The sequence below is a fragment of the Periplaneta americana genome, chromosome 15, assembly GCF_040183065.1.
Source record: "Periplaneta americana isolate PAMFEO1 chromosome 15, P.americana_PAMFEO1_priV1, whole genome shotgun sequence".
Taxonomy (NCBI): Eukaryota; Metazoa; Arthropoda; class Insecta; order Blattodea; family Blattidae; genus Periplaneta; species Periplaneta americana.
The window spans coordinates 183743888-183770582 of NC_091131.1; the positions used below are offsets into that span (position 1 = coordinate 183743888).

Genomic DNA, 26695 nt, shown 5'->3' on the forward strand with positions numbered 1-26695 from the left:
CTTTTCTCCATACGATTAATTAAAAAAATTGTAGGTTTCCATATGATGTATGGCCCCGTATGCCCTCCATGACAGCACTGGATGCTGCTCTTTCTTCTGAAAACATTTACATCAACAAAATGTCTTCTACACCTAAATCTTCACATAAAGCCACAATTTGTAGACTTTCTTCCATTTCCTTATGAGGGAGAAACATATACAATTACGATGACTTAACAATAACAATAAACAAATGAGCGCGAATGTTATTGATGACTCAGTGGATTTGGAGGTATTTTCTATTCATGACGAAGCTGCTGTCATTATAAAAAAATGTATTTTGGTTGTTTTAAATTTATATTTTATACAGATGTAATAGCAAATAACACTAGTCTGCGATGAAATTCCTGCCTCCAAAGTTTTAATGTTTTTAGGGCATTTTTAGCATGCTGAAATCAAATTCAAAACCAAAAAGTTCCTATCACGTACCATTTTTTTGTTATTTTAATTTTCTTATAATATATTACGACAATTTATAGCGTAATTATTTAAACTGTAATACTTTAACATATGTAGGTTTTGTATGTTAGGATATGCGAACCAAATGTATTCGATATATTTTTAAGGTGTTTATATTGAAAACGAAGGACACTGGATGTTTCTTAGCAGATAGGGGGTGCAAGCACATACGGAAATTAGGGTGAAATAACGTGTAGCCTTATTATTTTTATTTGTGGAAGATATAAATGTCAGCCACTCCTTGGTGAGAGACTGAACTCAACTCGTCTAGTTTTTCTCACATTTCATTAGTCTGCGTTTCATCTGGAAACGAAACGAAATCAGTTTGAAGCTTCATTGTGGAGTGGAATGTTGAAAGTTTTTAGTTCAGTAAGAAAGTATTTACCATGTTGCATTGAGGATGTCTAAATAATCCAGACCACTTTTGTTATATAACTTATGTAGGATATACACATTGTCTAAGCAGAGGTGTAATATTACAGATTTTGTGAAAAAGTCATACCATGCCTATTTTGGAATCAAAGACCGAAGTAAAGCTTGGGCACCACACAAAGTATGTAGAGTATGCACTGAAGAACTTCGTCATTTGATCAATTGGAGAAAACAGTTGCTATCTTTTGGAGTACCTATGGTTTGGAGAGAGCAGTCGAACCATAGTAATGACTGATACTTCTGTTCGTGAGATGTGAAGGAGTACGATTCTAAACATAAAAATCAAATCGTGTATTCAGTTGTTTCGTCAGCCATTTTACCTGTGCCTAATGTACCAGTCCCTGTGCGATCAGAAAAATCTTAAACATCATTCTATTGGTAGTGACAACGTGAAATAGGTTTTAAATACTTTTTTTCCGAAGATGATAATCTTGTATATTGCAGTAATGTGAAAGAATTTATGCTAAAACTTGGACTTCCAAACTATGACCTAAGTGAATGGAGACTGTTCATTGATGCTTCCAAGCGAAGTTTTAAAGGATTTCCTACTTCATAATGGAAACATTTTTGGTTCAGTGCCCGTTGCCTATTCAGTGATCCTCAAAAAATCATACTCAAATTTGCAACTGCTGTTATTGCGACTAGACTATAGAAACACAACTGGCAAGTTTGTGATGATTTCAAAGTTCTTACTATGTTGCTTGGTCAACAATCTGGTTTTACCAAATTTCCATGCATTCTTTGCCTGTGGGATAGTAGGGCACGAGTTGATCACTGGACTATGAAAGACTGGCCACCTCGACAAAATTTTGAAGTCGGTTGTAAGAATGTTGTGCGCCAAAGCCTTGTGAGTTCTTCTAAAGTTGTGCTGCCATCTCTCCACATCAAGCTTGGCTTAATGAAACAGCTTGTAAAAGCTTTAAATAAGGAAGGAGGCTGTTTTAAGTACATATGTAAGAAATTTCTACTACTATCTGAAGCAAATTGAAAGAAGATGTACTGTATATTTAATGGTCCTGACATAAGAAAACATGTCTGGTGCAGCATTTAAAAACAGTATAGATGAAAAGGAGAAATCAGCATGGATGTTGTTTTGTGAAGTTGTTTTAAAATTTCTTGGCAACAAGGATCCTAATTACCGAAACATTGTGGCTAACATGCTTGAAGCATACAAGGAATTTGGTTGTAACGTGAGTATCAAAATTTTCTATTTTCTCAGCTAAATTATTTCGCCGAAAATCTAGGATTTTTCAGCTAAGAGTAAGATGAACGATTTCACAAGGATCTGCAGTAGTTCGAAAGAAGGCGCCAGAGACGCAACTAAGAAGCAAATGGTGTAATTTTTTGTGTGATACATTGTGCTAATTTATACAGCAAATAGTGAAGTAAACAAGGCAAAACAAAGTAAAAACAGTCTAGTGACATGTTTGAATAACCATACACATAATTTCAGCAAGTTGTGTCTTTTAAATATTGTTTTTGAATTTTAAATAAAAAAGTGAAATGAAAAAGTTTGTGATGAAATTCACGTAATTATAAAATACATTTAAAGTGATTTTGCAAACAAACCTGACGTGATAGAAGCAAACGGATTGAAAATTCGGATTCAGCACATCGACATTATACAAAATCACATTATTTAGTTTAGGCAACAAACACAAAGTTGAAATTCGCAGGCTAGTGATAATTGTATATTATTATTAACCTGATATATTTAACATAAAAATCTTCATGGCAATACTAATTATGTTTCAGACGAAAGTATAACATGTTCAAAAATATTTGGAATACAAAAATATTCACAAACCATAATAAGTCTCCACAAGAGGTTGATGAATTTCAATGATCCGAGCAATTCCTTCAAACAGTAGAGTCAACGTATCAGCATAGATAACACTAGCTCGCTTATTAGAAGGATTCGTCTCCAAGGCAACTAGCAGATTCTTATAAGCTTTCTTGAAGCTAGAAATAAAAAAGGTAAGTGCTAAAATTGTACAAAATGTATAAGCATAACATATTTCTTAGTTCGCTTTCAACCTCAGAAAATATGTTACTTCAAAAGAGATGCAATTCCACCGAAAAAAATACAGAAAACACCTTTAATATACAGTATATACACCCTAAGAACAGCCCAAACCTTCTATGTTTATGTCGATAAGTGTGAGCTAGTAAATGTTCTCAATGTGCAGAATCAAAATATAGTAGCATCTTGCAGAATTGCGCTCAGTTAATGTTTTCTCAATAGAACACTTTTTAATATACAAATATAACAAAATATCGTATCTCTCAACACGGCATTTTTTGGTTGAAGTTTATATACAGTCAACTCCGGTTATAGTGAACCTCTGTGGACCAGCATATTTCGTTCACTATATCCGAGGTTCACTAAAACCGAAGAGTCTTGTTTTTATACTACAGACATTGCTATACACACAGGATAGATTACGTTGAATGTAAGTAATAATGTTCACTTTTTATAGCCATTGAGCCAGTAGGTACTGACCGACTTCGCACCCCCTTCCATTAATTAGGAAGGTAACTTTACTGTGTACTCGGCCTTGGTATTTCCTTGAGTTCATTTTTACAAAGATACGGGAGGAAGAGTTGACAACAGCTGTAATCCTTCTTGTACTTACCCTTTGCTCATCACTCTACTCCCTTTTACAAAAGAAAACACTTCCTCTTCCTATTCATTAATAACCTCTTTTAAAGGAGTCAAAACTGAACTGAACATTAGTTCTAGTGTCAAAAAATTCACCTCAAAACAGTCTTATTACACTGCATAACAAATTTGAACTTTTTTTTTTTTTGCGCTGGGCATATGATACATGTTTTCTATATAATTTGAGCCTCCTGAATACGAATATGACAATAAAAAACAGTTGTTGGTTAAGGTTTTTGAGAAATTTTCGAATTTATATCTATTCAAAATACTGCTTTATATAATGACAATAAGGTTAAATATTCACTGTTCAGAAGATTACAGCTTTCTTTTTCTGCAACAATAGTCTGCTAGCATATTGGTACTCTACTGTCCTTGGTATCTTTTTCTCCACAGCTGAAATTTCTTGATGAAAGTGCTTACTATGCTAATCACTGAAGTCCTCACAATTCTCGGGGGAAAAGTCAAGATGAAAGTAAAGAAAGTGAATTTTTAGGCATATGTTACAACCCATAGTTTCATACACCAACAGTAAATTTTGCAATAGGGTTGTCCAGCGTTAGTATCCGGACATTTTTCAGATATTTCAATTACAAAACTAGATATCACATACAGTATATAAATTAAACAACAAAGTTTCTGGTATGAATCTGTTAACTATTTATCCATCTTGTATTTTTAGTTCTTTCATTAACATTTTCCCACTTGTATATTGAATAAAACACACATGTATCTTCCGTTAGTATCTGGACAAGGAACTTGGTAAGATAAAGTGGTACATAAATTACGGTGAAATCTCTCCTCATTGTAATGATTTATTAATGTTTTCATTATCAGAGAACACTTATACAATATCTGTTTTATAGTTAAGCATATTTATTTTATCTTCCAATAACTGCATTATTGTAAAATATTAATAGCTACAAAGTTCCGCTTGTTAGTATCTGGACGTTAGTATCAGGACAAATATTAATACCCGAAAACAAATGCAGTAAATTATGTTCGTGTTGACATTAAACTTTAGTAAATCTTTAAATCAGCCTTTGGAATTACAGAAAATTTATTATGCGCAAGAAAGACAATAATTAACCAAAATAGTTATAAACAATTTTGAATTTATATGAATGTGACCAAACTTGAAATGATACATTCTGTTCTTCCCTTATTCCTTTCAATATTTTAGATTATCATATTTACAACCTTCAGATTAGTTTCTGAGTCCATTGAATGATATTTAAAGCCAATAACATAAGGGGAAAGAGCAGTCACCTGGTAAATTTTTTGTGTACCTTTAACTGTAATTATGGTTTCCTACTTTTGATCAAGGTTCGTCTTACAAGATTCAGTTTTAGTTAATGGCACAGAAATAGTAGAAATAGTGAGATTTTTGCAGAATTCATGGAAGTAGCATTACGAAGCAATGTTTTCTGCGAGCGTACTTTGTTCCAAACATGGAGCTTTGCCACTGCTCCAATATCATCTACAGCACCTTTCCCGTGAGATGATGCAAAAAAAAATGTCCGTTTGAGACTTTTCAGATTGAAATCATCTTTCAAAGGAGTAATATTGGCAAAATTGTATTTATGTTTGAACTGCGATGCAGCTCCATCTGATAATACACGCAGATATTTGAACAGAAGATTCTTTTCGCCATGGTTGCTCAGTATAGCTCGCAGAAACGTGTCAACACAATATCTATCATGTGATATGTTGTCAGAAACTACTACATAACTGTTCCATGTATCTTTTCCATACCATACCATAGCAGTAAACAGCGCTATTTGGGGATTCGGCCAATGTGCAGATTGTATTCTCGTCTTGATAGTTGCAAGAATAGTTCTCTGCGAAATCCATTTGCATCGCAATATTTTCACTTAAGACATATTCCTGATGCGTGTATTGTGATTGCTCTTGATTAAAAATGTGAGTCATGAAGAATGGTAACTGCTCTTTCAATTCATCAATGGCATCATTTAATCCTTCCTCCAATGAAATGTCTTCATACTGCTTGTCAACCATTCTCCACTGGCAATACTGCAATTGAAGGCTACATTTTTCGTCATTCAGGAAATCTTCAGAGTGATAAACTTTGATTGTAATTCATACAATTCTTATCACTTGGGTCACAAACAATGGAGTGGACAAACTAGAAAGATATTGTGAAACCAAAACTTGTAGATTTTCGAAGTTCTCGTGGTACCAGCAAACACACACATTGTGAGGAATGTCACGCTATGTATTTACTTGTGAGGGACGTAATTCTGCGAATTTACTATGACCAATGCATAGGCCACCACATAAACAGAAACTTGCACTGCAGGCAACAAAATGGTTTCAAGGATCAGTTGTTGTGTTAGTATCTGGACACAATAGAGCACTATTTTGTGATGCACTGAGGGATATTAAAACCTTGACAGCTATTCCCACCTCTTGAGCAACAGTAACACTAGCAGATTTAGGCGTGTCCTGGAGATGGCTGCAGTCTACAGGATTTTATTGTAACTTTTCTAAAATTTCGTTAGTATCCGGACAAAGAAGATGATCTCAATTAAGGATACAATTTTTCTTAATAATTGGTGACGAAATAAGAAATCCTGTCTGATAAACCATGGTTATAGATGTCAAGAACTGATTAATGTGAAAAAATTATTCAATACTACAAAACCTTTATGTTCAATAATCTTGCAAATATATACCTTATTTAAGGATTTTTTCGATACTATTTCATCTTGGCATATATGCATGAAAACCTATATAAATAAGATAATATAATCACTTTTAGTGCCAAGAATATTAACTTCAATGCCTTGACTTCAATTTTAATTGAAGTAAGATCCAACATTCATACTTTTATTTTTCACAAAAACAGGACACTTTCTCGTGGACAGACCCAATAGTTCTTCATAGTTCTCACTTCTACAGTTACTCAGAGAATTTAATACAACCTCCTTGAATGCAATCCAAGTGGTTTTCTCTTTTTCTTTCAACAAAGTTTCGAAGTGATTGTCCTTCATTATTTCTCTAATTTGTGGTTCATTATTTTCATTATTTCCAAGTCACTAATAACAGGAAATTTTTCTTGGATATGTTTAAATGCTTAATTTTATGATTCATCCCTTTAACAACATTCTTTATTAACCCTAACTTAATGTGTGAAGGGGGTAAAATTATTTTACTTTGAGGTACAAGGGGTTGATGTATAATATTTTTCTTCCCTGGCTCTAGTGATTGTTGTTTTATTTTATAATGTTTATCTCTAGCGGAACTACCCCATTCGCACAAAAAGCAGCAAAATTTTGTGTAGCCTAATTCCATTCCAAGAAACAATGCTACAAACTTCAAATCCGCACATATAAACCATTCGTAATTTGAATATTATCATTAAAGCACACTTTAAAGAAATACACACCTTACACAGAATACTAACACCATGGAAATCTCCTGGTAAACTGAAGTGATTTCATATAGCGAATCTGTTTCTCCCCCTCCAAATGGAACCGAAAAGGGCAATAAAACAATTTCTGCTTCTAGAAGTCGTTTTAACAAGATGGTCTATTGCAAAATATAAACTACAGTAATGTCATTACAGCTCACAGTGAAAGAAATGCACATCTCAAGTAAAATCAGGTAAACACAAGCAAATTCATACCGCGAACCTATTCCCCCCCTCCAAATAGATTCGTAAAAGGGCAATAAAATAATTTCCATTTCTACAAGTGCTTCTAACATGGTGACCTACTTATACTAATAGTTTTCACATAATGGATGGTCACATTTGTAAAACAAAGTAGTTACACACGAAATACTGTGATTTTTAAAATAGAATGCATATAAAATGAATTATATTGTGCATCTCGAAAACCCGAAATGATAGAACATTTTGATTGTTGTTTGTGAATTCAGGAGGTCGAAATTAGTAAGAATTTGTTAGTATTACGTTTGGCGCAAAATGGCTGTTGACCAGTGTTATCATACCAAATTATTCAGCTTTAACAAATTTACTGTACATACAAAAACACTTATTGCGCACTTTCCATTTGTAATTTATTGTCCATTTATGACAACAATCACTAATAGGAGTAATATTTCTAACTCTAAAATGACTTAATAATATTTTTTCTTATATTATGAGATTTTATAAACACAACTCTCAACAACTGCGCATCAAACCAAAAAAAATTTACCAATAATTACTGATGAAAGGGTAGCATCAGTGGTGATATTCAAGAAGTTTAACAACCAGTTCTCTCATGTGTACCTACGCTAAAAAAAATACGGTATATGTCCATGGTAATTGCAAATATTGCCTAAAAATAATTTAACAACCGGTTTATCTGAACTGGTGCGAACCGGCCGAATATCACCACTGGGTAGCATGACGTTAGTCATTGTCAATCAATGTTCTGACACCAACCCAGACCTGTTCACCAGGTGTTCCAGTTCTGATACTGCAAATGAGCATGAATGTGATGTATAGGTAAGAGTCCCTTTATAACCTGTCTTGATAACATAATTTTAAACTTGAGTGCTTTTTAACACAGATATGTATTATATTCGCCAGTTTTTTTTTTTCTGGATTTTAGGATAAAAAATTGGTGTGCGCATTATATTCGATGGCGTAAATATGGTATTTTCGCGTTCTTACATTTCATGACAAACCTAATTCCGAGCAAAATTGAATTGGAACGTATAAATGAAGTTTTGTACCTCTCAGGGCTCAAAATACGATTGTATAAGTGTGAAAAACTGAAATAAATTTACACGGAAAGTATAAAAATTTTGCTGGAACTTCAGAAAAAACGTATAAGTGAGAAAATGTATAAGTGAGAAATGCACAAATGAAGTTTTACTGTATTTGTACTTCACCTTGCATATTTTTTTTTTTTTTTTTAATTCTGAATCTAATTTTATTTACTCATACTCTCAAAATATATAAAACATCTCAATATAATTCTAACTGCAGCTTCTTTGATGCTTTGCAAATGTATATCCCAATTTCATATTTGACTCAAATATAATTAAATTCATAAGACTTAGCCAGATCTCTTTATGTGGGAGATGTCCGAGCTAAAGCTCAGAAATACTAAAGCATAAATAAAATTATCCTACCAAAACATTATTTTTGAAGATAAACACATTAGAATAGAAAACAAAGACAGAAAAATTGAAGTAAGAACTGCATGATTTTGTAATATTACCTTTGAACATAGGTACAATGAGAACTTAATCAGACCTTCATCTTGCATTCCAAGAAGAGGAAAGATTTTAAAAATCTTTCTACTGATGCCAAATCTTCAGCACGTACTGCTTTGTCAAATTTCTGTGTAACTACAGCCCCAAGCTGGGTTGCAGCTTCATGCAGTAGTGAAAATGAGTTCGTAATACTTGTGCAATCTAGAACAGAAAGTCAATTCAATTACCAACTGCACAAATATTTCCCTCAAATGCCACTACATTGTCTTTCGACTTTTTCTCTTGGCAGTGATTATGTGTAACCCACTTCTGGAAGGCAGAGTTACACTGCCCCAGTGATAATGTATGATTGTATAGTGCCAGGAGAGATCTTAAATCTAGACTTAACCTAGATCATGGACGAACACAAGAACAGTTCCCTTTAAGGAAAAATTCCTGTGCTCTAACCGGAATCGAACTTGGAACCTCATGAACTGTGGCCAGAAACTCTGAGACTGGTCGCAGCACAAATATAAGATAAGTTATATAAATGTACATTTATGTAGGTTCTAAATGATTTACTTTGATTATAAATAATTAATGTTGCATATGTAATGATTAACATGCAAATGGAAAGAGATAATGCAATTGCATCACCCTGTCTATGTATGTATAATCCTGATTTAATGTTCCTGTATTCAATGAATTCGCGGATTTTATGGCTTGTTTTCTTTTAACCTAGAGAATATACCACACACATAAGTTTAAAACCCAATTTAAGCTAACTCGGTTCTATAACATACCCTCATTTAACAAAAGAATCCTTAGAGAATTTTAGGCTGCACAACTAGAATTATTTTTAAAAATTTAGAGTGTCCCCAGTACTCTCCCCCTCCTCACTCACCCCTCTTTTATGATTAACTCTTCTATTTAGTGGAAGCCCCATTTCAGGAAATAAAGAAAACAAGGTCCCCAATGATTCATTAAATAGGGGTTGTACTTTATTTAAAGGTATGTGCTAATGATTTTTTAAATTTCCACAATTTTTATATGATTTCAATTAAATTTTAATCACCAATTTCTTTTCTTTAAGATTAGATGATGATGTTGAAATTTTAAGAATTTTTGGTTTGTAAATTTGGTCAATAAAAAAGTTAAATAGACAAATTCAGATCTTACAAATAAATTAGATTACGCATGAAAGAATAAAGATTTGTTTCTAGTTTTATGGCTTGACATCTAGCTGAAGAGTAATGAGACTGTGTATTCGATTTTTGTTTTTATTTGTGGTTCCGAATAAACAAATTATCTTGGATTTTTTTTTTTAATTTTTTCTTAAGGTCATGCATAAGAATTACATTGGCTGTATTTTTCAAGCGACATAAAAATAAAAAATTAAATTAAAAAAATTCCCTAGAATACAGTGTTTAAAACATGTAGTAAAAATGCCACTGCATTATCTTACTTAGTTTTTGATAAGTATGAATTCCTAGATTGAAAAATGCAAGAAAATATTATATCCCAGAAACTGCGTTTAAAGGTTAGATGGCCCAATTAGCTTACGGCCCTTTAAAAGAATTAATATTTAGGTCACCTACAATTCGAATAATGAAACGAAACTTTGTACAAATATTTATCATAGAGCATATGAGTTTTTGGTGGGAAAATTGAAAAATGGTAAAAATTGAAATATTTCATCAGAACTCAGTAGGACATACCCTTAAGTGAGAAATATTCTTCCTTTTGCAATATTTACAGTATATGGGCTATATAACACACTAACTGGATGTATTAATTATTATAACTGAAAGTCTATTTATGTGCAAAAATAGAGCAACATTTTTTCAATGTCATGTTCAATAGTCGAATAGTTGGTTACCATGCTTATTCAGGTGTCTACCAAAGATGTGAGACAAAAATTAGTTACATTTTAGTTACATACTACCAGGGACGTCCATGGATGTGGGAGATGTGTTACATACCCTGCAATTTCCTTCAAGGTGATTCTGAATTATGAATTATAATATTGCAACATATAATCGTTTTCGGATAGATCAAGTTTTCCCAGAATGTTTGTTTTTGAATTCGCGTTTTAATCACCTTGAACAGAAGGTGCGACCATTAGTAAGAATTATATTGTAACTATATGGACACGCCCCGCTTGATGTTTAAAAACACTTCACAACATCTCAACGACATCTGTCATCAGCCCGAGGAAACTCGTGCAGTGAGCATGCTCGCGACCCTGGGTATGTATAGCGTTGTAATACATATTGTCGTACAGTCTTGCTTGTGTTATAATATTATTTCCAGTGACTTATAAAGAATGATGAGTGAGTTATTTGTTCCAAAATAGGTACTCTTTTCATTTGTGAACACTCAAGACTGTTTTGAAAGCTTAATTGTTTAGTGTTGAAATAAATTATTTATGTTAAGATCTTTGTGTTATGTGCTTATGGGCTCAAGATATGTACGCTGACAATATACATCCAAGAGGTCACGCAGTGAGTGAAAGGGAAAGGGAAATTGTTTCGTGTTCATTGTCGCAATGTATCAAATATGGAAACAAATTGTTGTATAATCGAAAAATTGAAGGTAAGGAGTTTTCAGACTTTAACGTACTGTAAAAAAGAAGATGTAATTAAAGCAGGCCCTTCAAAACCAGTACTGAATATCACTACGAATATAAAAAAGTGTGTAAGACATTTTAATGTAAAGATTTATGAAAGTGAGTTGTGGCTGTGCGGTTGTAAGACTTTAAACAAACTGTTTTGCTGGGCTTATCTTCTCTTTTCTAATGAAAAGTCCGTTTGGAATACCAATGGCTATGAAGATTTAAAAAGTATTTATAAGGCAGCCAAGAAACATACCTATTTTTGTAACCATATAATATTTGAAAAAAAAAAAAAAAAACGACTAAAAATGTTCGGGAAAACTCCAAGGAGAGCCACCGGCGTAACTCAGTTGGCTAAGGTGGTTGCTTGCTGATCCAGAGTTGCAATCGGGCGTGGGTTCGATTCCTGCTTGCGCTAATTACCTGGTTGGGATTTTTCCGAGGTTTTCCCCAACCGTAAGGTAAATGTCAGGTAATATACGGCGAATCATCGGCCTCATCTCGCCAAATATCATTTCACTATCACCAACTTCATCAACACTAAATAACCTCGTAGTTGATACAGCGTCGTTATATAACCAAGTAAAAAAAAACTCCAAGGATAGAATTTTCTTTAAATAATCAGTACAGACTTTCTTTTGAGCAGCACAACAATGAAGTTAAAAAAAGAGAGCTATACTTTCATATTTCATATGAGCTGTTTCCTTTTAGGAAAACAAGGGCTTGCATTTCGTGGTCACGATGAGAGTGCGGCATCTTCAAACAGAGGAAATTATTTTGAGCTGGCTATATAGATGAAGTTTCAACATATGACATGTCTCTGAAAGAACGTTTAGAAAAGTCAACTGTATTTCGTAGAACTTCACCTGATATTCAGAATGACTTGATTTCAAGTGTGAGTGCAGTTATTACTCTTGAAATTAAGAAGGAAATTTCAGAAGCCTCTTTTGTTTCATTGTTTTTAGATAAAACTCCTGAAGTAAGCAATAAAGAACAACTCTCTACAGTCTTTCATTACGTAACTGTTGGCGGTAATACTGAAGAGAGATTTATTTGCTTTCCAGATAAAAGTTTTGGTAGAAAATCACATTCTTTCCTGATTCATGCTCTCAATATTATTAATGACTTTTCTTGTTCAGATAGGCTAATTTCCCACACACATGATGGGGCAGCTGTCATGGCAGGGGAACATAATGGATTGCAGTCGAAGCTCAGAGAACATTGTAAATCAGCCATATTTGTTCACTGCTACATCCACCAGTTAAATCGTGTGCTGTCGCAGTCAACTAGTTTTATCAAACAAGTTAAGATCTTGTTTCTTTCTCTGGCAGGTTTTGGAACTGTTACATGTGCAGGAGGCTTATTGGCCAAGTTAAAAGAATTCACTTTCAATTTCCTTTTGACAGTTTTTCCAACATATTTCAGTACTCTGATGTCCTCTTCCAAGTACTCCAGAGAAAGCTTTCAGATATTGCTTACTGTAATAGAATGTTTGAAAATTTCTAACTTTAGGCCTATTTGCATAATTATAGGAACGAATTTGACGGACTTTGGAAGGAAATGAATGAGGATGGCTATGAACCTCAAGGAAAGAGAATTCATACTGGCAGTGTCTCCGACAACGACAATGAAAAATCCAACTATATACGATTATTTTTCGAAATCATTGATACCATAGACAAACTATATCTCAGAGATTTAGTGAAATTTCAAAGCTACAATTTGTCTGTCTTCTTGACAATACACAATACTCTAACTTCAAAAAATGGTTCCCGGAAGAGACACTTTCAAGTCTGAAAGTAAATTATGAGACCTTTTTTATTTCATTTGAATAAAAAGTGAATTGTGTGTGATTTAGGGTGATCCTGTTACGAAGAAAACTAGTGTTTTTGAGCTACACCAGTATATGAAGACAATGGATCTTTCTACAGTGTTCCCTGAAACTTTCAAATTGACAACTTTGATTATTACTATACCAGCAACTAGTGCTTTGGTAGAAAGAGATTTTTCCTGCTTGAGAAAAATAAAAGATTACCTTCGCAGCACTCAGAATGAAGAAAGGCTCTCAGCCCTTGCTCTGACGAACATTGAGAGCAAACTTCTGCAGAAGCTACGTTCTCGACCTTCATTTAAGGATGATGTATTTGACGTATTCTCTCAGAAAAACAGGAAGATCCAGCAGATTTACAAGAAGTAGGCTGATAGTAAACGTGAGCTTATTAATTTTATTTTTACTGCATAGTTCTAAACTAAGTTTATTAAAACACTTTTCAGTGTGTCTATTATTTGTCGATGTTTTACTAGGTACGTAATATACTTGTAAATTTGTATTAGCAAGGAAGATATATGCATGTTTATACTACATGATACAATTGTATTCTATCAATAGTCTCTAAACACTCACCTTCATCTCAAACAGCACAAATAACTAAAATGCTCTCTCAATTAATATCACTCAATAAAAGAATTGTATTCCAATGGATACCATCCCATTGTGGAATCCTGGGAAACGAGAATGTGGATGCTTTAGCAAAGAAGGGCAGCACTGCTACTTACCAACCTGTTACTAAATCTACGTATTACTCTGTGAAAAGATTTATTAAATCTACATACTTAGACTTCACAAACAAAATTTGATAACACAATCTCAAGGGAAAAAATGGAACTCTCCGCATCAAAATCCACAGTTAATTCCCGATTTACCACGAAAATCGTCTGTAGCTGCATTTAGATTGGCAATAGGCCATGATTGTTTGGCCAAACACCTGCATAGAATTGGAATATATCAGTCCCCTAATTGTCCATTGTGCAACTCAAACCAAGAAATGGATTCGGAACACCTCAAAATCTGTGCTTCAGTGGCTGGTCATGATAATATCTTTGAAAAATATTGGAGTGCAAGAGGTCAAATGACTTTATTGTCAAACGCCTGGCATTAGAAAACAACAACAACAACAAACTACAACAACAATTGTATTCGGTATATATGCTATGCTGGATACAAATATGGGAAATTCCATTTTCAAACTATATTAACTGGGTTACATACCCCAGTCTGAAAAGCAGGCTACGCCACTGCATACTACAACTTATGAATTATTCATAAGCACAATGAAAAAACATTAAACACATTTTATTTAACTAATGATTTGTGATCAGACTTTTTTTTTTTTTGTTAAGTTTATTTATACACGCTTTAACATTCACAGTCATCTCGCGTGTTTTAGTATCTGTGGGTATATAAGTAAGCCGCTTTTACTATTCCTGTTTCTATTGTTGTGTTGTAGATAGTTTGTGTGTAGGCAACCGACTCAAATTTTCGATTAATGTTTATGATATTGGTGATTGAGGTGGTGATGAATCATGGTATGCAAATTTTCAATCCAGCCCTTGTGACTAAGTGAAACCATGAAAAACACCAGTCAGATTGGTCGGCCATGGGGTTTGAACCTGGGATCTCCTGAATGCGAGTCTCAAATGCTACTACCTGAGCCAACTCGTTCGGTAACATCAGACTTGTTCCACAAGTCATCTGATCTTCAATTCAATGGACGAGCAGCCAACTTTTCTCCCAGCCTTCTAGACTATATCAGACTTACATATGTAATCACTAACTATCGACCACTGTAACAGAGGCAGTTGTGACAACATTAAATAAGTGAAGCAATTCTGCGTAATTTCGTTATTCACGACTATTCAAGTCTTTTAAATTCGTTACTTTCGTTACCAATAGCTTAAATAGTTATTTTTAGTTACATTTGTTAGCAGTAGACGGCCTGTTATTTTTGGGCCTATCTGAACACAATGGTATTTTTAAGAATGATGAAAACTCTTATCAAAACTTGCTTTGAAAGAAAAGTAAAATCAGGTCATACGTCAGAGTTTAACAAGTGAAAGAAGCCTGTCCCTGAATGAGAGACCTCCAGGCAAAATTTACCCGTTGCTTGTCGTCGTCTATATTAGAATTCACTTCTATTCATCATCCTTAGCTATCATTTCACCATCAAGGTAATCTTTCAACATATAGTATATAAAGAGCTTCTCTGATAAAGTGGCAACAATAGACTACAGAGTACATAAAAAATCTAAGCCACTGTATACACTAACACTACCAGTTATATCTTCATATGTGCAGTACGTTTTGGCACTTTTGATTACCAGCAGTTACAATAACTATCTCTTGAATCAGCAACTGTTTCATTTTACATTAAATTTCTGTTCATTACGACGTTAAAAATTCATACCTTCAGCTACAGTCTGTTTCAAAAGATGTTGATCCATTGAAAGAGAGTGATGTACATGGGCTGCTGCTTTCTCATAATCTTCATTTCGAAGAGCAGTCTGCATTCCGTCACTACACAGCTGAAGATCTGAACTCTCTGCTGGCACTCTGACACCTTACTCTTTAGAACACATGTAATACAGGATTAAAACAATACTTTATAGCATACAGTAATGCAACAGCATATTGTGAAAAAAGTTCCATTAAAAACTACACAATGAAAAATAATCATAAGATTTTACAGTAACATAACAGTATAGTGAGACAGAAGTCGCATTAAAAACTACACACAATTTTTTCCTTCCCTTTTTAAATTTTCTTTCTCTTCCAACCATTCCATATTTCAAACCTAACCTTGATGGTTACATTTGATTTTAACCACTCAAAGTAATTCAAGAAATAATGAACAAAATGTACATTAAATATTACTGCCAATATATAGAAAACTTCGATCTGTGATTATTACAAAAATAGCCCATTATCACTATTATATCAAAATGAAAAAAAGATCATTAGCCATAATATCCAACTACTGAAGATAAGAAAGGAAATATGCTGACCTGCATAAATGAAATTTCAAGATGGAGGGAGCACTTTAGCGAAATGCTAAATTGTTCACCCCCAAACAAGTTTATTAAATATCAAGCACAAAACAACGACCAAGATACTGAAGGCCCAGACTTGACGGATATAAATCTATTAAAAATTTAAAACAATAAAACTTATGAAAGGAAATTATCATATATTATTATCCCCATTCATAAAAAAGAGAGATGACAACTTTCAGAATTTCTATCACTGTGTAACGAAATATATGAGAAAGGCAAATGGCCTCAAGATTTCACGGAGACAGTGATGCTGCCAGTATCAAAGAAAAATAATGCTCAAAAATGTAATGAGTTCAGGACTATCAACTTGATATCGCACTCGGCAAAGATTCTCCTGCGAATACTGAATCAATGTTTATATTCTAAGAGGAAGGAAAGTTGAAAGAGGAAAAATTTGGCTTCAGGAAAGGAAAAGGTACGAGAAATGTAACTGGACTGCAATTAGCAAGACATATCTGGAAAAAAAGTAAAGAGACGTATGTAATATCTGTGGTGGTAGAAAAGGTTTTAATAAAGTGCACTAGAATAAATTTATGCAAATCGTGAAGAAAATTGGTGTGATTAGGAAAGAGAGGAGGCTATTAAGTAATCCTTATATGAAACAGCAAGTCAAAGTTAGACTAGGTCAAGAAATGTCATAGGGAAGTGCAGTAAGGACAAGGAAGCTCTTCATCACCTTCCTGTTTAACATCTACTTGGAGGATTTAGAGAAGAATTATTTTCAGAAGGGGTGATAGTAGGAGGAAGAATAAAGTGCATAAGATTTGATGACATGGCGTTGTTAGTAGAAAAAGAAGATGATAATAAGGAATATGCTAATGGAGCTAAATGAGAGCTGAGAGCAGTATGGGATGAAGATAACGAAGACCATGGTTACTGGTAGAAAAATAAAGGTGATAAATGTGCGAATTCGAAATGAGTCAGTAACAAGTAGACAGCTTTAGATACTTGGTATAGGAACATGAGCTGTTGCCAGGAAGTCAAAAGGAGAATAGCAATGACAAAGGAAGTTTCTAATAGAAAAAGGAGCATTTTCTACGAAACTCTGGAAGAAGAACTATGAGACCAGTGAAGAGTTTTGTGTGGAATGTGACTTTGTATGAGACAGCAGACAAAATAAGAAATGAAGCAGTGCTAGAAAGAGTAGGTGAAGAAACAATAATGTTGAAACTGGACAGGAAATTAAAGAGAAATTGGCTACATCATACATGCACGCATGCAAAGATGTGTAATAAAAGGGTTTTAAAACACACTACATTCATTGATTTCCAATATACACTATTCTCTCTTTGTCCATAGATCTTTCAGCACTCTCTTACAGATGGGAGCTCTCCAGTTCCTTCAGTATTGTCTTCATTTCTTCTCCCGCGTCCCTATTTAAACTGTTCGATAATCAGCTCTTATCCACCTTTCATACCATAGTCATCCCTTATCCATCCTTTATACAAATTCAAATGTTAAATCACTTATAACTGTAATCTCTCTGTTTAAAATCTTCACTCACCCTGGCAATATCTAGCCGACGCACTTTAGCACTAACATTCTCTGCCAGAGTTGAAGTAAATGTTACCATCTCAGCAAGTTTCTGGGCATCATAATGGACGATCTGAAGATTTGGCAATACTTTGGTAATGCCACGAAGTTTTGCTTCTAGGTGACACTGTCTCAAAAGAAGGGTCTCCAGTCCATTATTAATTTCATCCTGTAATAATTTACATAACAGTAGATTATTCTTTATCATTCCCGTATTATTTCAGATACCCTGAGTTAGGAATTTGATTAAATAAGAACAATTAATATAATTGTTCATTTAAGAGTTCCAGAAATTTACATTTTAAATTTTCATACTAGGACCCTATTGTATTACGTACAAAATCAAATAAAGTGTTAATTACAAAAGAGAAAAAAAAATCTATCGTTTTAATTACATGGTAATGAAACAACATGCGAATCTGCAATACATATTCAGAAGGTACACACATATTTAAGACAAAATATAATTTGAATGAGCATTAATTTATTATCCAAAATTAACCTTGATCCTTACATTTAAAGCTGTGCACATAATGATAGGCCCTAATGGACAACAGGAACAAAACAATTACTCTGATCCTCCAGGTTTCAAGCAGAGAAGTTTGTTAGCTCAAAATAAACTTCATGGAAAGTGGTGGCGGCAGTGGAAAGAGAGAATGACGCTGAAACTGCCTTCTGAAGGATACATTGGAAAGAATGATGAACAGGAGAAGAGTTTGGGTCAGAAGAAGATATCAGATGATAGATGACATTAAGATATATGGATCATATGCGGAGACTGAAAGGAAGGCAAAAAATAGAAAAGATTGGAGAATGTTGGATTTGCAGTGAAAGATCTGCCCTTGGGCAGAACGCTATGAATGAATTGGTTGTTATGCAAGTCCAATTTTTCAGGTAAAGCTCCCTGTGAAGCAGACGTCAATAATTTCAAGGAAAAAATTGTTCCGGGGCCAGGTATCGATCCTGGGACCTCTGGTTGAATGTACCAGCGCTCCACCAACTGACCTACCCAGGAACTCCACCCGACACAGTCTCAATTTTTCTCCTTATATCCACACAACTCGAGTCTGAAAAGATGCCAGAAACCCACATCGAGTGTACACAAATTCTGTGCAATTTACAATTGTGGTTTTCTGTTAAGGTACCTACAGTAACGTATATAGGCCTATTATGCAAGTCTAGTTTTTCAGGTAAAGTTCCCTGTGAAGCAGACTGAACAATTGCAAGGGAAAAATTGTTCCGGGGCTGGGTATCGAATTGTTATTGCGTAGGAGTGCATCTGTTAGATGAATTCTTTCCATAGCCTAATATAAGAAAAAACTGTATTTGAGGTGGATGAAATGGAAACATAGTTCTGCCAGTGCTCATCGTGGTTTGTTATAATTATCTGCCACTTTGGCGAAGATTTCCCAAAGCTCGATTTGGTGAAACGAGCATTGAGGGACTTCCGTCGATTTTAGCAAGACTTCTGACTTCTGTTGCATTCAAATAATTATAAAATGCGATAATTTGGTCCAGGGAGGATCCGTTTTTGGTGCAAAGATAATTCGTTTGGCATGTTTCTTAATTGAAATTAACCTAAGTGGGTCAGTGTCTATTCCAAAATCGGCGGAAGTCCCTCAACGCTCGTTTAACCCTCGATTTATGTATGTGAATGCTGAACTTGTAAAATCATTTGTTAACCTATTCACGTAGACGCAATAAATGAAAATAATCATAACCTTAAAACTTACAGACATGTGTATTCTAGTTTCTATTATAGGTGGAATAGCTTTTTTAATAGACAAATCAATACAGATATTACAGACATCTACAATTACAATTACCAATTACACAAAAACTTTTCAGGCAATCCAAATTGAACTAGACATCATTCTGGTAATAGGGATATATAATGCATCGTATAACTATGTGTCTTGGATCTTTTGGGAACACCATTTTGATCTAACACATCCAAAGCTATAATAATCCTGGGAGATTTTAATCTTAAACAATCTCTGCAGATACTCAGGCCTTCCGAAAATACAAATTTTTAGAATACTTTGAACTTCATAACCTCAACTTAGTAAATGAAGATACTCCTACTAGATTAAGACTTCCACATCAAGAGGATAGTTCCCCAGACTTGACATTTATTTCCAGCAAACTACTACCCCTAACGACTTGGAGCATATCACCTGATACGATGGGCAGTGATCATTTTATAGTACAGATTCAGATTGCTCAATTCCAACAATGACATGGATATAGGAAAATTTTAATTAATCCGCAAACACTTCAAGAGGAACTAGATTCACCCAGACATCACCCGATAGCCCAAGAGAAAGATATGACGAAATTCCTTGCTATATTCAAACAGATATTGGATAAACATACTAGTGCTCCATCTTCCCCAACCAAGGAAAATTTCAAAGCTCGAATGAAACCACCCTGGTGGAACAAAGAGATTATGATGCATATAAATAATAGAAAGATAGTATGTAAACAATTTATGAAGCATAAAATACTTTCCAATTTTACTAAATATAAGCAAAGCAACGCCAGGGTTAAACAAAGCATCAAACAAACCAAAACCAGATCATGGAAAACGTACGCTTCCAACGTATATAGTCCATATTACAGAACATCCATATGATAAAACGTCCGTAAGGTCAAAATGTCCATACGGTGAAAATATCCATACAGTGAAAATGTCCATGTACTGAATGTCCATCCAACAGAAAGCCCATATGATAAAATGTTCATAAGGTCAAAATGTCCATATGACAGAAAGCCCATATGATAAAACGTCCGTAAGGTCAAAATGTCCATAGTGTTAAACGTCCATAATGTCTGAATTGAAAAGAACACAATCAATTTTATTCTGTAACTCGCACAAATAAGTTATTAATCATCGGAAACCAGAGCCCCACTTTTAAGATGGTAACCAATACTTTTAAGGTATATGAGAATTTTCTCCATTTTCTTTGTATCTGTTGTAGTTTCTCACAATTTGGAGAATTTGTCTTTGATTCGTCAAATACGTTTCATTCACCGGCTCTTTAATTAGTGTATGCCCTCCCCCCTCTTGCTTGCAATATTTGTGCCCAAATTTCATTTTCTTCGCTCTTTAGGCATGTATAAATCGCCAAATGGATGAATAATGTACAGCCACGCGTTGAAGATGACTGTGCCAGCCTTCTATCGCATTGTTTGTGTGCGGCATGATTCACGATATCTCCCGTGCACTGTGAACAATTGTGCAAACCACTGGGGCGCACACTTCAAAGTCCCATCACAAATTAGCATATTACACTGAGACAGAACCCTTAGGGAATCATCATAAGAAAATATTAAAACTCTATTTTCGTCATCCTAGCCTGAGCTAAACAACAGAAACTGTTGACCCCTTGCCGTAAGGTCATAAGGAGCTGTTACGACTAAATCATTCAGCGCTGTTGGATTGGGACGCCGCTCGTGGATTTGTATACGGTTTATCGTTCTTTTCAAACTTCTGCGCTCAAGCATCTTTTGTGCTACCTCCTCCACAGGAGAACCGAGAGTTGCTACCAAAATAGTTGATGGAGTTTCATTTGGCATTGCTCTTGCTCTTGCCTTAATACTGTTCAAGTTGGGCTTTACTTCTATACCTGCTTCATCAGCACTATATAAATGCTTATCTGTGCCATCCTGCAAAACCCAAATGTTATCTAGGTTGCTGTTGATCCTCATGAATACCATACGAGACAAAACTACAGTTTCTTTCTAAATACTCCCAAATGCCACACACTGCTGGATTAAAACACAGCAGAAATTTTGGACTCAAAATATATAATGCATTAATTAGAGCTTAACTTGAGCTAAGTACACTTAACACACATAGACTTAAGAAACAAATCAGATTAATTATTTAATTGTTTAAGCTAATTGAGTTAAAAATTGATATCTTACATTTATGTACTTTTGTATTTTCTATTTGTATATAGACCCTATTATTACATGCAAATACAGCTGTAGCATGGATCAGGAAGCAAAATCTCCACTTAATTGCAACCGATGTAGCCAAAGCATGTGATAATGTTAACTTACAACTTCTAGTTCCCACATTAGAATACTTCAAGATTCCACAAAAGTTAAATCAATTAATCATTAACCTTAAGTGTAACAGGAAAATCAGTTTCCATCCAAGATACCAAAATACTAGTAACCGAATTTCTAACTCCGGTTTACCACAAGGATCATCTCTTAGCCCCCTTTTATTTACAATATATACTCATACTCTGTTCCAGTTAAGCCTTCAGATAGCCAGACTTACAATGTTTGCTGATGACATTTTTATAACAGCCCGGATACCATTAAGAAATAATACAATAGCTTTGCACTTACTACAAGATGACATAACCACTATCTGCACCGCAATCCAAGATATTGGCCTACAAATTAATCACAGAAAATCTCAACATATAATAATTTCTAAAAATCATAAGAGACATCCTAATGTAAACAGCTTTAAAATATCCAACCAAGCCATCCCCATACAACAAAGTATAAAAATTTTGGGGATTACCATGGAATCTAACCTCAAGATGAATGAACATTTCTCTACTATTAACCTCAAACTTCAACAGAGAGTGAAATTATTCAAATGCATTGCGCATAGGAAGTGGGGGTGTCACTCGAATCAATTGCAATGTTTATATAACAACATCTTCCGCAGTGTAACAGAGTACACATTACCAATACTACCATTATCAATAAACAAACAAATCACAAACAGGATGGAGATCTTAAATTATCAAGTGGCGAAGAAAATAATTGGTGTGAATGGAAAACCAAACAAAAAAACATACACTTCAAGAAATAGCATACGTCCCGCTTTACATCTGACAACAAATTATGGCACATAAATTTTTTAATTCGATTTTAAACAATTGTTCGCACTGTTATACAATAAAAATGAAAGGATTGATGACCCTGCACACTCACAACCCTCACAATATCAACCTGACTCTTCCTACAGTGTATCACCCCTTTCAAGAATATACTCAAAGTCTCTCATACCAAATATTTCCGAGATATCTTATATATTCTGTCGCTTACAAAATATTGACAGCCCCAATTTAGCACGACCTAGTGTCCTTCCAGAAGGGAGAGGTTCAGTCACCACAGCTATTTCAAGAATGGATTGACAATGAGAAGCAACAGAATCCGAATGTAGTTATTATATTCACTGATGGTTCAAAAACAAAAACAGGCGTTGGAGCTGCATGGCTCAGTTGGACTGATAACACTCATGCCAAATTCAAAACTTCCCCCCAACAGTTCTAGTTATACAGCCGAACTCTCACCCATCTGTCAAGCTCTTATTCCTTTAATAAAAACTAAAAATAATCACATAATAATGGCCTCGGATTCTAAAAGTGTACTCAGCAGAATTACCAATAGTGACATACACACAAAATAAACATGGCTAGAAATAAACATCAAGCAAACCATATTTAAAGTGAATCAAGGGAACTCACTCAAATTAATCTGGATACCAGGACATGCCAGAATACAGGGAAACGAGATGGTGGATGGTCTTGCAAAGGACGCAATAAACATGTCAAATAACAACATATTAAACATCACCTTACAGGATCTCACACAGAACAAACTCTGATACACCATAATATACAAAGTCGCCCATGGTATTGTGATTATAAAGGACACCGCCCCCCATCACTTTTATCAGTACTATAAAACTAAGATGCAGCCATACGCCTTACTACTTACACAAGATTGCTCTTTCAAATTTACCTTTGTGTACATGTCAACAAGAACAAGGAGACATTAATCATATATTCCTTCAGTGTGGACGATTTAAACAAGCCATCGACAAATTAACAATACAACTTGGAAAGATTTTAGGATATGGTCCATGGAAACCACCAGGAATGCTATTTGAACGTGAGGAAACAATAGGAAGACTATTATATCAACACATGAAAACATGTAAAATGAAAACTTACTCACACATCGCAGTATTGATGGCATAACCATACATTGCAATAACTGAATAAACGCCAAAATCTTCGAACAAAGAGAATATGACGTCCAAAAAGATGACGAAGAAGAAAATTTTCCACTTTCAAAACAGTGTGTGCAGGTTTACGGGATTCATCATCTTGTACTGTGGTCATTTTAAATGTATATTCTGCTGTGTGTCAGTGGCGGACAGTACGTTTGAAAGTTGAGGAGGCCAAGACGTGACTGATGAGAGTTTGCATTACATTTATTAAACTATAAGGCCTGTAATGTACCTCATTACTAAGCGCAGAACTTATAGGTTTTAAGATACTAAAATTAGGTTTTCCAATTTAATTTTTAGGATTGTAAATCTCATGTTTAGGAATTTATATGATTTTACGGGGGAAAAATAAACAACATACTGTTAATATACAGGGTTAATCAAAAGTCTGGGAATATATAAATATCTTCCATATGCTTGATTTTCGATTACTATTGGTGTTACCATTATTTCTAAGAAAAATGCTCTACCAATGACACATTCGATTCTAGCCCTCACCTATCTCAAAAGCCGCCATTTTGAATGCAACTTTGAAATTTTAAATGGAAAGAGGGTCATGTAGGTACTCAAAATCATGTGAACTATTCTGAGAAAAACAATAGTGCAATTCGTTTTGAGATATCTCTAATCATTTTCAAGTTATTTAAAGATACCATAACTGTAATAATGACACAAACATTAGTTACTGCATCTACAGATATTTTGTAACATGGTACAGTACTGAGGAGGCTTTGGAAAAGGTGTTTTCATGCAATTCTGGTAATTAACTTTTCCTGCTTTACTGTTTGATTAACCTGTGACAGTTTCAATGCACTGCTGTGATTATTTGAAGCTTTCCTGTAACAAATTTCTTGATTTTCGTGATGACATTATCGAAAGAGGAAAGAATTGATAACATTCTTCATTCTGGTAGGTTAAGTCACAGAAACGTTTTAGCAGACAGGACGAACAGTTCCCTGGACATTGGATTGGTCGATGTGGACCAGTAGAATGGCCGGCCAGGTCTCCAGATTTAACACCGCTTGATTTTTTTCTTTTGGGGTTACATAAAGAGCTTGATATATGAAGACAAAATTGAGAATGTGGAACATTTAAAGAACAGTATCATTGAAGCCTGTGCTAAAGTCACCCTGGAAATGCTACATAGACAATAGAGTTGGGTCGATTCGTTCACGAATAATAAAGAATCGTTCCCATTCAATCTGAACTCCATCTTCTCATTTTACAGTGGGGCATCTTTTGTTTTCCTTTCTGTAAGTTTAATGCTGTAATTGAGGGAGTACCATTCAAAATTTGCTAAATGCATAATTTTAGATCAAGAAAAATAAGAAAATAATATATCACAGTAAACATGATTAATAGCATTACCTTTTAATATAAGTTTGCAAATATATATTATTTTCTGTTACAACACAAATTGTTAATAGATTTGTTCAATTAGTTTAGCAGATAATGATCTTTCAATTGTACAATAAGCTGGGTTTGCAGCGGAGTTTCTATAAAGCAAAAATAAAATAAACTTTACAACAGTAGGCTATGTTTTACTGAACTATAATGTGGTTAATTGTTATACTTTTTTCATAAAACAATAGCTACTATTTTTAACACAAGAAAGATTGAACCGATCATTCTGACCAGTAAGTGTTCTTTAAGGCTTTACAAATTGCACGCGATTTTATTTATCGATTTAATTACTTTTATACAATTTTCGGTTTTAAACTTAAAATGAAATCTCTAACACGAATTTTGAAGGGATTTATAAATGTTTTTAAATGTAATTGACGCGACAGTTCATTTTGATCGATAAGAGCTACTGTTGTTGTTTTCTTTTTCTTTGTTGGTAATTCTACAGCATCTATTAATGCTTCAAGGTTGTGCTGGCCGATGGAGTTACTTGTCAAAAATGTGACGCTGAAACGTGTGTTCAGGTTACTGCCCAGCGACAGCCCTGATGTATTTTATGTTTTTGATAATTGGCTAATTAATATTAACCTGGCACACTCACAATCACACTCACATTCAAAGAAATTTCTTCTTCAAGAAAAATTCACTGAGAGCCGAGCTCGGGAATCGAACAGGGACCTCCAGATCTGGAAGCCAGCATGCTGACCAACAGACCACGGAGGCAGTCACTGTTGTTGTAATGTCTAAATATGTAATAATGAGATTATTAAAATTTCCTAATTTTATTTTGTATCAATGAACAAATAAGTAAATAAATAAACAGAATGAACGGAAGATACGAAAGGAACAAAAAAACAAATAAACAAATACATAAATAAACAAAAATAAATAATTAAGTGAGTGAGTGAGTGAACAAACCCAATGTTGGAATAAGTGCGTGTAAAACATGTTTATTTCAGTTACAGAAAAATATGTTTTCTTCATCGATTAATAACACTGCAGAAAGACTTTCTTAAAACATGCATTCTTATTTGTCATTTCATTGGATACATTCTGATACAGGGTATTGCTACTATCTTCATATATTACGCAAGTTTTGCAGCGGAGCCTAACACCTATACAGCTTTTTATGTGGGAGTATGATAGAATTTGATATCCATAATTAGTACATTTAGTAAAGTATGTCCCAGAAAGCAAATAAGCCTCAGGCTGCAGTTTACACCTTCGGGTCCCTCCTGCGTACAAGAGAAAAAAGTCCCATAATACCTGATATGGTACATAACTCAATTTCATCAGAAAGTACATTAAGCAGATTTTGAACTGGACACCCTCCATTTTTCTTGTCTGTTCTGGATAATTTTTTCATTAATGTAAAATACTTTCCCCACTCCTACTCTAGTAAATATATCGTTCTTGCATTGATTCTAAGGAAGGAAGTCTA

The 26695-nt window shown here is 34.3% G+C and overlaps 1 long non-coding RNA gene across 8 annotated transcripts in view; it reads right to left on the reverse strand.

Moving 5' to 3' along the window:
• The window catches only part of LOC138715571 (uncharacterized), a 120775-nt gene that overhangs the window by 36011 nt on the left and 58069 nt on the right, over nt 1–26695 (reverse strand). For all 8 annotated transcript variants that reach the window (XR_011336469.1, XR_011336464.1, XR_011336468.1 and 5 more), the window contains 4 exons: nt 17773–17970; nt 15623–15781; nt 8791–8986; nt 2738–2892 (listed from right to left, as the gene is read on the reverse strand). This is a non-coding gene — a long non-coding RNA (uncharacterized lncRNA). The remainder of the gene's footprint in view (nt 1–2737; nt 2893–8790; nt 8987–15622; nt 15782–17772; nt 17971–26695) is intronic.